Below are 11,809 nucleotides of genomic sequence, written 5' to 3' on the forward strand. Positions count from 1 at the left end.
GATAGGTGCACAAAATTAGGATAACTTTAAAAGATGGTAATGTGGCTTATAATGTAGGTTCATTGCAATAAACAAGCTTTTAAGCTCAAAATTTCAGTTTTAAGGGTCAAATATCATAGGGTTGGCTTGAAAAGGCTCAAATGATCCAAAGAAATAGTGCCTATATCATTTTAGATTTTTATGCCCCCTAGGATTTCGCCTCAAGAAAGTTAATAAGTCAATTCTAAAGATATAAACCTTCATGCATGTCTAATCTTAAAAGAAACTAAGTTTTCATCGTAAACATTACTAAGGTTAACTCATACAAGCATTCCATTCTTCATGATAACATACTTTCACTTAGATAAAATCATCATTCATATTTGCATACAAACTATCTTATTAACAAAAAAAAAACTTTAAACATTCATTATTAAAACATACTTAAAAACTTTAAACATTCATTATTAAAACATACTTATGAAAGAAATGATTGAAACATACTTGAAAAAAATTTAAAAGTTTGAGAAATTTATTTGCCGTACCCCCCTTTAAAAAGAAGCAATGTCCTCATTGCAAGAACAAAGTAATGAATGAAAACTGAACACCAGGTAGGGCTGTAAAGAAAGAGAGATGAGTCATTAAGATTGCTTAAATACCAAGTCTTTCCTAATAACCCAATCCTAGACATGTTCATTCCCATTACCACATCACTTAGTCTTTTTCTTTCTAAAGAAGTGTTAAGTTTATTCATGTTTGCTATGTTTTATTCTATAGAAATTAAATCCTAATTATGAAAGAAATAACTAAGAACCGAAAAATAAATAAATAATAAGACAAGAGTCCCCCATTTTATTTTCTTGACTCATTCCTCTTATCTTTTTCAGCTCCATCTCCGCTTGCATCGTTAGTATCTTCCGTCTATGTCTTAAAGATAACATCTGGGAACTCAGGAACAAAAGTATTAGAGATATTCTTAAAAGAATTTCAAATTGAGTCATCTCTAATTTTTGCATATTTCCAGTAAGTTTGTTATTGGTTGTGCATGAACTTGCACATATCCATCAAAACTGACAACTCCGATTTCTTTGAAGCACTGCAAAAGTCAGCATAGGAGTTGTAGATTCAGGTTCAACACTTAGCTTGATTGGTTCTTCATCTAGCTTAACCCTTGGTTCAGGGTTTTCAGATCCTTCAACTAGTTTAGGACTATTCAGTTCCTTATCAGATTCTTCCTCTTTAGTGTCTGTAACTGAATTAGCTTCAGTCTCAGTTTCATTTGTTGACTCCTTGGTATCTAGCTCAGTTGGCTCTTCTTGCTCGCCTTGATTCAGCTCATGCACCTTCTCTACTAACCTTTCAAGATCATAAGTTGAAATGCACCCTTGAACATATCGCCCCTTTAGATTTGCTTGTGTTTTAACACGGGCCCTTAAGCAAAGTGAAGTGATTAATGAAGGGAAATAAGCACTTCCTGACTTCTTTTTAGCACAATTGTGAATCTCCTTGAGGATAATTTTCCCAACATTAATGGACTTTTTTGTCAAGATTGCATATAACAAGAGCATCTGTTCCATTGAGATGGTGGAACTATGTGAGATAGGCATAAAACTGTAGCGAACAAAATAAAACCACACATTTGCTATTGGTTTTAGGTATTCTTTTCCGTAAGAATGGCTCCTATACTTTCTTATAATCCATGGGGATCCCAAATTTATCACAACATCAAGCACTTGTTGAAGAAAATCCCGATTGATATTGTTCATCATAGGGTAGTACTCATTTTCTTCAACATCAGGTAAGTTAAACAAATCATTGATGGACTTAGAAGTAAGAGGTACCTTTTTCTTTCAAATGATGACCTCAGTAGCATCTTGTGTCATCAAACTTGTATAGAATTCTCAAACTAATTCATCATCGGAAAGTGAATGAGCATCACAAAATCGTTCCCATTTGAGAGCATTGCTTATCTTTCTAATTGGCACATGAACAACCATCAAATCATTACTTTTCAAGTTAAAGCCTTTTTCCAGCATCATAGGTTGATGCTTGAAAATTGAATCAGATCTCTCTTTCACTTCTTTATGGATCAAAATCGAGTTTTCAGGAGTAGTCTTTGATGATCTAGTTCTTTTGTGAGACATGGTATCTTTTCCCAAAAATTTGGCAAAGTTTCTACTTACTAGGAAGAAGAGAAATCGATAAGTGGGTAGAACTTACTACGATAAAAATTGTGTGACGGCAAGGATGGTGCGGCGGCAATGATAGTGTGTGACAGTAATGGCAGTTTACGGTGGCGACAACGACGATGTGCGGCAACAAAGTTGGTGCTTCGGCAATCTTCTTGAGGCGGTAATAGGTGATTCGGCAAAAAGGGAAGAGAACTAGGATTTTTTTCGGTATTTGAGGTTGACGTCACAAAAGGGAGATTTAGGGCATAAGCAAATTGCTTTGAGGGATATGAAAATTTGTGGAATGGAGAGGGGTTTATATAGGGAAAAATTAGGACAATATGTAGCAAAAAATTAGATACATTAGGGTTACTTGGGCGGTAAGTAATGGGAGTGGTGGCACTAGGTATGGATTTTTCCCTCCTTTATGTTGTCTTAGGCCTCAAATTCAGGCTGTATTTTCAGGCTTACTCAAGAGAAAAAAAAACTGATTAGTACTTGGGCCAAATTTGACCCCCTTTAAAAATTAAAAATTGAAACAAAACAAATTAAACTTAAAAATTTTAAATCTCAATTAGAAAATTTATTCTCAATAAATTACATTAAATTAATTCCCAGTAAAGGTTGGAGGGGTCACAGAGGTCGCACTTCAGTTCCAATCTCCTTAGACAAAATTAATTAAATGTACTAAATTAAGAAAATAAATTCTAACTATTTATTTATTTACAAAACAAGTTCATGAAAAATCAAGGGTCTATTAATTTGAACGAGGATTCAACTCGCTCAACTTCACTATCCCAATAATGTTTGAAACGTTGACCATTAACTTTAAATGTACCTCCATGATTGTCGTATAATTCAACAGCTCCATAAGGATACACTCAGTAGATGGTATAGGGCCCTTTCCATCGGGATTTAAGCTTCCCAGGAAATAACTTCATCCTTGAATTAAACAACAAAACCTTCTGACCTTCTTGAAACTCGCGAGGTTGTATATGACTATCATACCATCTCTTTGATCTTTCTTTACACATTTTGGCATTCTCATAGGAAAACAACCTCAGCTCTTCCAACTCATCAAGTTGTAACATCATTCTCTCACAGGCTTTCTTAAGATAAAAGTTCAACTACTTCAAAGCCCAGTGAGCTCTATTCTCCAACTCTAATGGCAAATGACATGCCTTCCCAAAAACTAATCGATAAGATGTCAATCCTAACGGTGTCTTAATTGCTGCTCGATAGGCTCATAATGCATCATCGAGCTTTCGAGACCAATCTTTTCTGCTAGGGCATACTACCTTTCTAAGGATACCTTTGATTTCACAGTTCATTCTCTCAACTTGCCCATTGGACTGGGGGTGATAGGCAGTAGCAATCTTGTGCTTCACATCATATTTGTCAAGCAACCAATTAAGCCATTTGTTCACAAAGTGAGAACCTTCATCACTAATAATAGCTCTTGGCGTCCCAAATCGTGTAAACACATGCTTATGTAGGAAACGCATGACTACCTTAGCATTATTTGTAGGGTATGTTTCAGCTTCAACCCACTTGGATACATAGTCTACAACAATTAAGATGTATTTGTTCGCATATGAAGAAGGAAACGAGCCTAAGAAGTCAATGCTCCATACGTTGAACAATTCAATCCCCAAAATGTTTCTCAAAGGTATCTTATTGCTCCTTGATATATTTCCGGTCCTTTGGCATTTATCACAGTTCTTCACATAAGCATAAGCATCTTTAAATAGTGTAGGCCAAAAGAAACCTGCTTGCAAAATCTTTACTGTAGTTCGTGAACTACCAAAGTGTCCTCCACTTGGAGATGAAATGGCAATGATACAAGATCTCAGCAATCTCATTTTCAGCTACACACTTTCGGATTATATTATCTGCACATTATTTAAACAAAAAAGGATCCTCTCAAAAATAATATCGGCAATCATGAAGGAATTTTTTTCTTTGTTGGTATGTCATTTCTTGAGGAATTATTCCACATGCAAGATAATTGGCAAAATCAGCAAACCAAGGTGTTTCATGAATTCGATTTACCTCAAAGAAGTGCTCATCTGAGAAATTCTCGTTGATAGGCACACATGATTGAGTTATCTAATCTTGTTCCAACCTCGACAGATGATCAGTTATTTGATTTTCGACACCTTTTCTATCTTGGATCTCAAGGTCAAATTCTTGAAGTAATCGTATCCAACGAATTAGCTCGGTTTCACATATTTCTTGATGAGCAAGTATTTAATGGCTGCACGGTCAGTAAATACTGTAACTTTGGTACCTACAAAATATGAGCAAAATTTGTCAAAAGCAAAAACTATTGCAAAGAGTTCCTTTTCGGTTACCGTATAATTGAGTTGGGCTCTCGTCAAAGTTCTACTTGCATAGTAAATAGGGTGAAACACTTTGTTTCTTCTTTAACCCATTACAGCTCCAACAACATAATTACTTGCATCATACATCAACTCAAAAGGTGAGTGCCAATTAGGTGTAACGATTATTGGGGCTGAGATTAACCATTTTTTCAGATCTTTAAAAGCTTCCAAACATGCTTTGTTGAAATCAAACACTGTATCTTTCTCTAACAACAAACACAACTGTTTAGAAATTTTTGAGAAATCTTTGATAAACCTTCAGTAAAAACTGGCATGGCTTAAGAAACTTCTGACTCTTTTCACATTCATTGGGGCCGGTAATCTTTCAATACGTGCACTTTTTCTTTATCGTCTTCAATTCCTCTCTTTGAGATTTTATGTCCTAAGACAATCCCTTCCTTGACCATAAAATGACATTTTTCCCAGTTAAGGACAAGATTCGTCTCTTCGCATCTCTTTACTACCTTAGCCAAATTACTCAAAAAAATCATAAGTGTTACCAAAAATAGAAAAATCATCTATGAAAACCTCAACAAAATTTTCAACCATATCAGTGGATATTGCCATTATGCATCATTGAAAGGTTACAGGTGCATTGCATAAACCAAAAGGCATTCACCTAAAACCAAACGTACTGTATGGACAAGTAAAGGTTGTTTTATGTTGGTCCTCCATTGCTACAACTATTTGGTTATATCCCGAATAGCCATCTAAAAACCAATAGAATTTATTACTTGCCAGTCGATCTAACATCTGATCCGTAAAAGGCAACGAAAAATGGTCCTTCCAAGTGGCTTTATTCAATCTGTAATCAATACAAATTCTCTAATCGGTAACAGTTCTCTTTGGAATTAACTCGTTATGCTCATTTTCGACAATTGTGATTCCACCTTTTTTCGGCACACACTATACCAGACTTACCCATGAACTATCTAAAATAGGATAGATGATTCCTGCATCTAACCATTTGATCACTTCCTTTCTCACAACTTCTTTCATAATAGGATTGAGCTTCTTTTACCCATCAATTCGAGCTCTTTCACCTTCTTCTAAAATAATTTTATGCATGCAAAAAGAATGGCTTATACCTCGAATATCAGCTATGGTCTAGCCAATTGCTTTATTAAATTTCTTTAGAATAGCAATTAGTTGCTCCTCTTGATCTTTCATCGGTTCTGCTGAAATAATCACAGGCAAAATAGAACAACACCTAAATGAATGTATTTCAAATGGGAAGGAAGTACCTTTAGTTCGAGTTTAGTGGTTCTTCGATTGACAACTTGGGTTGCACAATTTCTCTGACTTTCAACTCCAACGGTTTAAACCGTGTGGATTGAATAAAATTTCTTGGATTGGCTTTCATCAAAGCCATGTTTTCTTCACCTTCTTCATCCTCCAAAGGGTCAAGATCTAAGGCTTTCTCCAATGGATTTTTAAGAATGCTTGCTACAGAAACCAGGGTTTCTATCTCTTCCATAACTGAATACTCTTCTACCAGATCGGGAAATTTCATTGCTTTAAGAATGTTAAAGGTTACCTGATCGTCTTAAACTCGCATGGTAAGTTCAACTTTTTACACATCAATTAACGTTCTTCCCGTGGCTAAGAAAGGTCTCTCAAGGATGATCGACACTTTCTTATCTGCTTCAAAATCTAAGACAATGAAATCAGCAGAAAAAATAAATTTATCGACTCTTACTAAAACATCCTCGATCTTTCCCTCGGAATATGCTAAAGATCGATCCGCTAGCTGAAGCGTCACAGTTGTAGGTCTTACTTCACCTATCCCTAACATCTTAAAAAGTAGACTTAGGCATCAAGTTGATACTTGCTCCTAAATCACACAAAGCTTTACCATAGTAAGAATCACCAATGTTACAGGGTATAGTACAACTTCCTGGGCCTTTCAATTTCAGTGGCAGTTTGTTCTACAGGAACGCACTGCACTCCTTTTCAAAGGCAACAGTCTCATACTCACTCAGTCGTTTCTTCTTGGAGAGTATATCCTTCATAAACTTCACATAATTTGGCATTTATTCTAAAGCCCTCACCAACAGAATATTGATGTGTAACTACTTCAGAACATCCAAAAACTTCTTAAATTGCACCTCCTATTTCTTCTTGTGTTATTGCAATCTTTGCAGATATAGAGGTGATAGAACTTTCGATTGAACTGGAAAACTTTTCTGAGTAGGTAAATCTGCATCCAAAGAAGATGTTAAAGTATCTGAATTCACTAAGTTAGGATTTACCTTGTCAGTCTTTGCAAATTCTGATTCCTTTTGTATAGGAATTTCAACAGCTGGTTGATTCTTCTCAACGGGCTTATCTTTGACATCAATCAATTGAGGTTCCAGAATTTTACCACTTTGTAATGCCACTGCCTTGATATGTTCTTTACCCAAATTTCTTGGATTCTCAGTATCGCTCAGCAAGGTTCCTTGCGGTCAATTACGAAGCTCCGTAGCTAATTGACCCATTTGGTTTTCCAAATTTTTCAGTGTTGCTGCTTGGCTTTGGAGCAAAGCATCATTCTTTTCCATGTACACTTTCAACAAGTTCTCCAAACTATTTGATGCCTCAGCTTGAGGTGGTTTTGGAGCTTGCTGATTAAACCCTTGAGATTGGTTGAGTCTATGCTGCAATGAGTTGTGGTTCGGTCCATTTCCTTGGTTGCTCTAAGAAAAGTTAGGATGATTACGCCATGAAGGATTATAGAAGTTGGACTGGGGTCCTTGTCCACTCATATTTTGATATTGGTTCTCCATATAGTACACTGACTCGGGATTTGATGTACAATTCTTAGAAGAATGACCTTCCCCACTGTACACACAGGAAACTACTTCGTACGGACTTGGTGGTTGAGCTACAAAATTATTAGTACTATTAGCGGTAAACTATTTTAACATAGAGAAAATAGACGATTCTTAAGCTGATAACGAAGTGAGGGCATCAACTTCATGAACTCTAGCTACATGTCTTCCTAAGACTGTTCGATTTGTTGGCCATTGATAGTTATTACTCGCAATTCTCTTAATGATCTCATAAGCCTCATTATAAGACTTAGACAAAATTGAACCATTTGCAGAAGCATCTACCATCAATCTTGTATGTGCATTGAGACCAGTATAGAATGTCTCCAACTGATACCATGAGGAATCGCATGATAAGGACACTTACGAAGTAACTCTTTGAATAGCTTTCAAGCCTCATACAAAAACTCGTCATCTAATTGTTGGAAGGTTGTGATCTCGTTCCTCAACTTAGCATTTTTGCTAGGCGAGACATACTTAACCAAAAATCTCTCTGCTAATTCTTTCCATGTAGATATGGAATTTGGTGGCAATGAATTGAGCCATGCTCGTGCTCAATCTCGTAATGAGTACAAAAACAACTTCAACCTCAGTGCGTTTTCAGTCACACCGGCTATCTTGAATGAATCACTCACCTCCATAAACAATCGAAGGTGGAGATGTGGATCTTTCGTGGGCATACCACTGTATTGGACCACTGTTTGGAGCATTCGAAACATCACTGGTTTCAATTCAAATTGGGTGGCTTCAATATCTGGCCTTCTAGTTCTTGGATTTAACCCACTGAAAAGTGGCACAACATATTGTTTGATGCATCGATCCCTATCATTAGCAATGAGGATAGGATTTCATACATGATCGGCTTCATTACCTTGGTCTTGATTTTGATTTCCCAGGTCCATCTCAACTTGTCTTTGAGCTATTCGTTCACGTCTTCTTTGTCTGAAAGTTTGCTCAATTTTAGGGTCTACAGGGAGTAAATCGATAATTCGATCTATGCTCATAAACACCTGAAAAGAAAATCACAAAATTAAAAAGAATAAGTTAGTAATGTTAGAAATAAATCAAATTGAAAATAAATAATTTCACGAAAGAAATGAATATGGCAACAGTTGACAATCTCCGGCAACGGTGCCAAAAACTTGTAGCGCTGGGGTTTTTGCAAGTGTACATAATTGTTATCAAGTAATAAGTAAGTATCGAGTTATAGTCTCCACAGGGATTGTGTTTGTGCTAAGTCACTTAATTTTTAAAATTATATTAATAATTTGGTAAATAAAAACACAATTTAGTTTAGAAGTGATGATTAAAATATATTAAACTGAATGCAATGATCCCTAATGCAAATTAACCTAAGTATGCAAACTATATCAATGAAATAGATTTTAGCAAAATTTAAACACAATTTGCAACAATTATAACATAAAAAAAAAAGACAATTACTTTAATTAATTTCAACTTATTATCAACATGCTTAATAATATCCGAAAAAACATTCTATGGCAACTCAATCTTTTATGAGTTTGGAAACCACATTAGGTCCTTTCGGAATCCTTTACTTAGTAAATACGCATTTTACTGATCCTTATTTACTAACGGTTTCTTAGTATTCGTGCGAGGTAACAAGGACGTGTTAAGTTTGAAACAGTTTAATCACACAAATCTAAAAACTATGTAGATAACAGAGCTTGGTTAGGGTTGTTATACAACCTGCCATTTAATCGGGTTAGGATCTAAATTGAGCATGCACATTTCAATTATGCATCCACTATCCGTTGTATGGTTAGGATTTCTTAGCTAATTCTAGTGCATTTCAATCACGTATGAACGAAATACAAACTTGATTTTAATTGAAAACATGATCGATTGAGGCACAAACATTATAAGCATGAATCTAATAAATATTATTTAATCAAAGCAATCATCCTAGCTTAAATAAAATTAAGCTAACATTGTTGTAAACAAGAACAAAGAACACGTAGCAAACATCTTTAAATTAAATTAAAGAAAAGAAAGATTAAACCCAATTCAGAGTGGCTGTCACCCAAGGCTCTGACTGACAAGGCTCCTTCGTTCCTTTGCTTCAATTCTTTGTTGATGGCTCTTCAAGGTGGCCGACCAAGGGTATTTTAAGAGGCTCAAATGCTAAAATATTTATGAAAAGATGATGATAGGCATGGGAAGAAAAGAAGAATTCTAAGAGAATTTAGAGAGGAGAGAATGATGAATGATGAGGGATGAGTAGAGATGTGAGAATGAAGTCTTATTTATAGGTGAGGAGAGGGGGATAGTTTACTAAATATAGGAGTTTTCATCTTTTGAAGCATCATCCATGGTGGCCGGCCATAAAATAAAGAAGTTGAGTGGATTTTTGCTTGATTTTTGGTCAATTTGAGTGCCACAACAACTCAGGACTGAGACTCGGTCAAGTGCAAATCTTCAGGTAAATCTCTAATTTCTTCAACTCTTCAAGGACCTTGTGTAATTAAACCAAAAAGTGGATTATAGACAGACATGTGCAGCCAAATTTTAGATTGACTTGGTCCCCAATTTGGATGGTTTTGTATTCCAGTAAAGCTATCAGACCTGTCCAGAATAAATCAACAAGTTAGAGGGCCAAAGAGTAAAATTTATCCAATTTAATTTATTAATTTAAAACCCAAATTATTAATGAAATATTTTAAAATAAATTATTAAATATAATTTTATATTTTATTTTTTAATTTAATCATGCATGACCCACTTTATGTCTTAAAAAAATATAATATATTCAAATTAATATAAAATAAACCATTTATTGCTTGAAAGCTATATAATAATGTATAAAATCAAATTTTAATAATTTCTATGTCCTAATTTCATATTTTCATGTATTTAAATAATTTATTAAACAATCGCTTAGTTTTAACAACAATTTTAAGTAAAAAGGTGATAAATGACATAGGAAAAATCCTATATATTTTTCTGTTTACACTAACCATTGGGTATGGTAAGGAATATAAAACATGGAAAGGAATACAAAGTTGTATGTTAATTTCAATTAGTATACTTTGAATTGATGGGTATTGTAACACCCTCACCTGTATTCAATGCTAGAATAGGGTTACAGAGCATTACCGGACTTACAACACATTTATACTTGCTTTTCACATACATGTATTCAATACATACAATTATCAATCAATCTCAATCAATTTGTCCCTAATATGAACCTATGAGGCCCTAAACATGCTTTGGGAATGGTTTGGGACTAAACCGAAAATTTAAGAAACTTTCACGAAACTGTGAAAAATTTTTTGAAAATAGGGGACACACGCCAGTGTGACAGGCCCAGTAGACATTCGAAATGGGAGCACATGGCTGTGTCCCAGCCAGTGTCCAACCCCGTGTAACTCTCTGACGTGGGTCACACGGCTAACACACATGCCCATATGCCCTAAAAATGGCCACACATGCCCATGTGCCAGGCCGTGTGCTAGGCCGTGCCAAAAATGTAGAGTATACTGACTGATGCCACACGGCCAAGTCACATGCCCGTGCGTGAGGCCGTGTGGAGCAAACTGACTTAATTTCAATTTTAACACCAGGGGACACATGGCCGTGTAATATAATCATATGTTACACACGGTTGAGACACACGCCCGTGTGGACAAAAATAGGCTATTTACCAAGCCATTTTCCACCCAAATATGCATATACCTACACAACCAAAATGACACCAAATCATAGCATAAATAAACATATAATTTAGCCACAATCGAGGCTAATTCAAACTATTTCCAATACTAACAGCCAATATGCTTATAATCTCAAGTTTTACTCAATCAAAACACACCAAAATACATATACAAATCAACTAACTAACCAAACATACATCATTTTTGCACCAATTCACAAACATAATTCATACCTAATATCAATAATTTAACATATACTATATCAATATCCACTAGCTTCATAATATAAGCCATTCACATATCCATCCATGAACTCAAAATATCAACCATATATGCATATATATGCAGATAACCAAATCTACTAAATTAAGCCGACACTCATTGCCATATTTACAGCCAAAAAATATGTCATTACAAGTCATTATAAATAACAAAATCACTATCAACCCATAATCAAAATGACTTAAAATACCTATACATGCCATATACTTAAATACCAAAGTTTATAGGTACCAAAAGATAGATGGATAATGTGAAGCGATCTCCGACGATCCCCGAATCTGAGCTAGCTTTATATTCACTATAAAACATAGAAAAATTAAATGATGTAAGCTATAAAGCTTAGTAACATTATATGAAATAAACTTAAAACAATCATATAAACATAATTCAATAATTTGAATACACCAACATGTAGCTTACATTAGCTAACAAACCTTTCAAATACTCATTCACAAAAATATATACTTTTATCATCATTTCTTCGATCTAATGCTAAAATGATT

At 35.0% G+C, this 11,809-nt stretch overlaps 1 non-coding gene across 1 annotated transcript; it reads left to right on the forward strand.

Moving 5' to 3' along the window:
• Positions 1–7,692: 7,692 nt before the first annotated feature.
• On the forward strand, positions 7,693–7,799 carry LOC121216370 (small nucleolar RNA R71). Its single transcript, XR_005912557.1, has one exon. It is a non-coding gene; the product is annotated as a small nucleolar RNA R71 (small nucleolar RNA).
• Positions 7,800–11,809: the final 4,010 nt, after the last annotated feature.

This window comes from Gossypium hirsutum, chromosome A02 (assembly GCF_007990345.1).
Source record: "Gossypium hirsutum isolate 1008001.06 chromosome A02, Gossypium_hirsutum_v2.1, whole genome shotgun sequence".
Classification (NCBI taxonomy): Eukaryota; Viridiplantae; Streptophyta; class Magnoliopsida; order Malvales; family Malvaceae; genus Gossypium; species Gossypium hirsutum.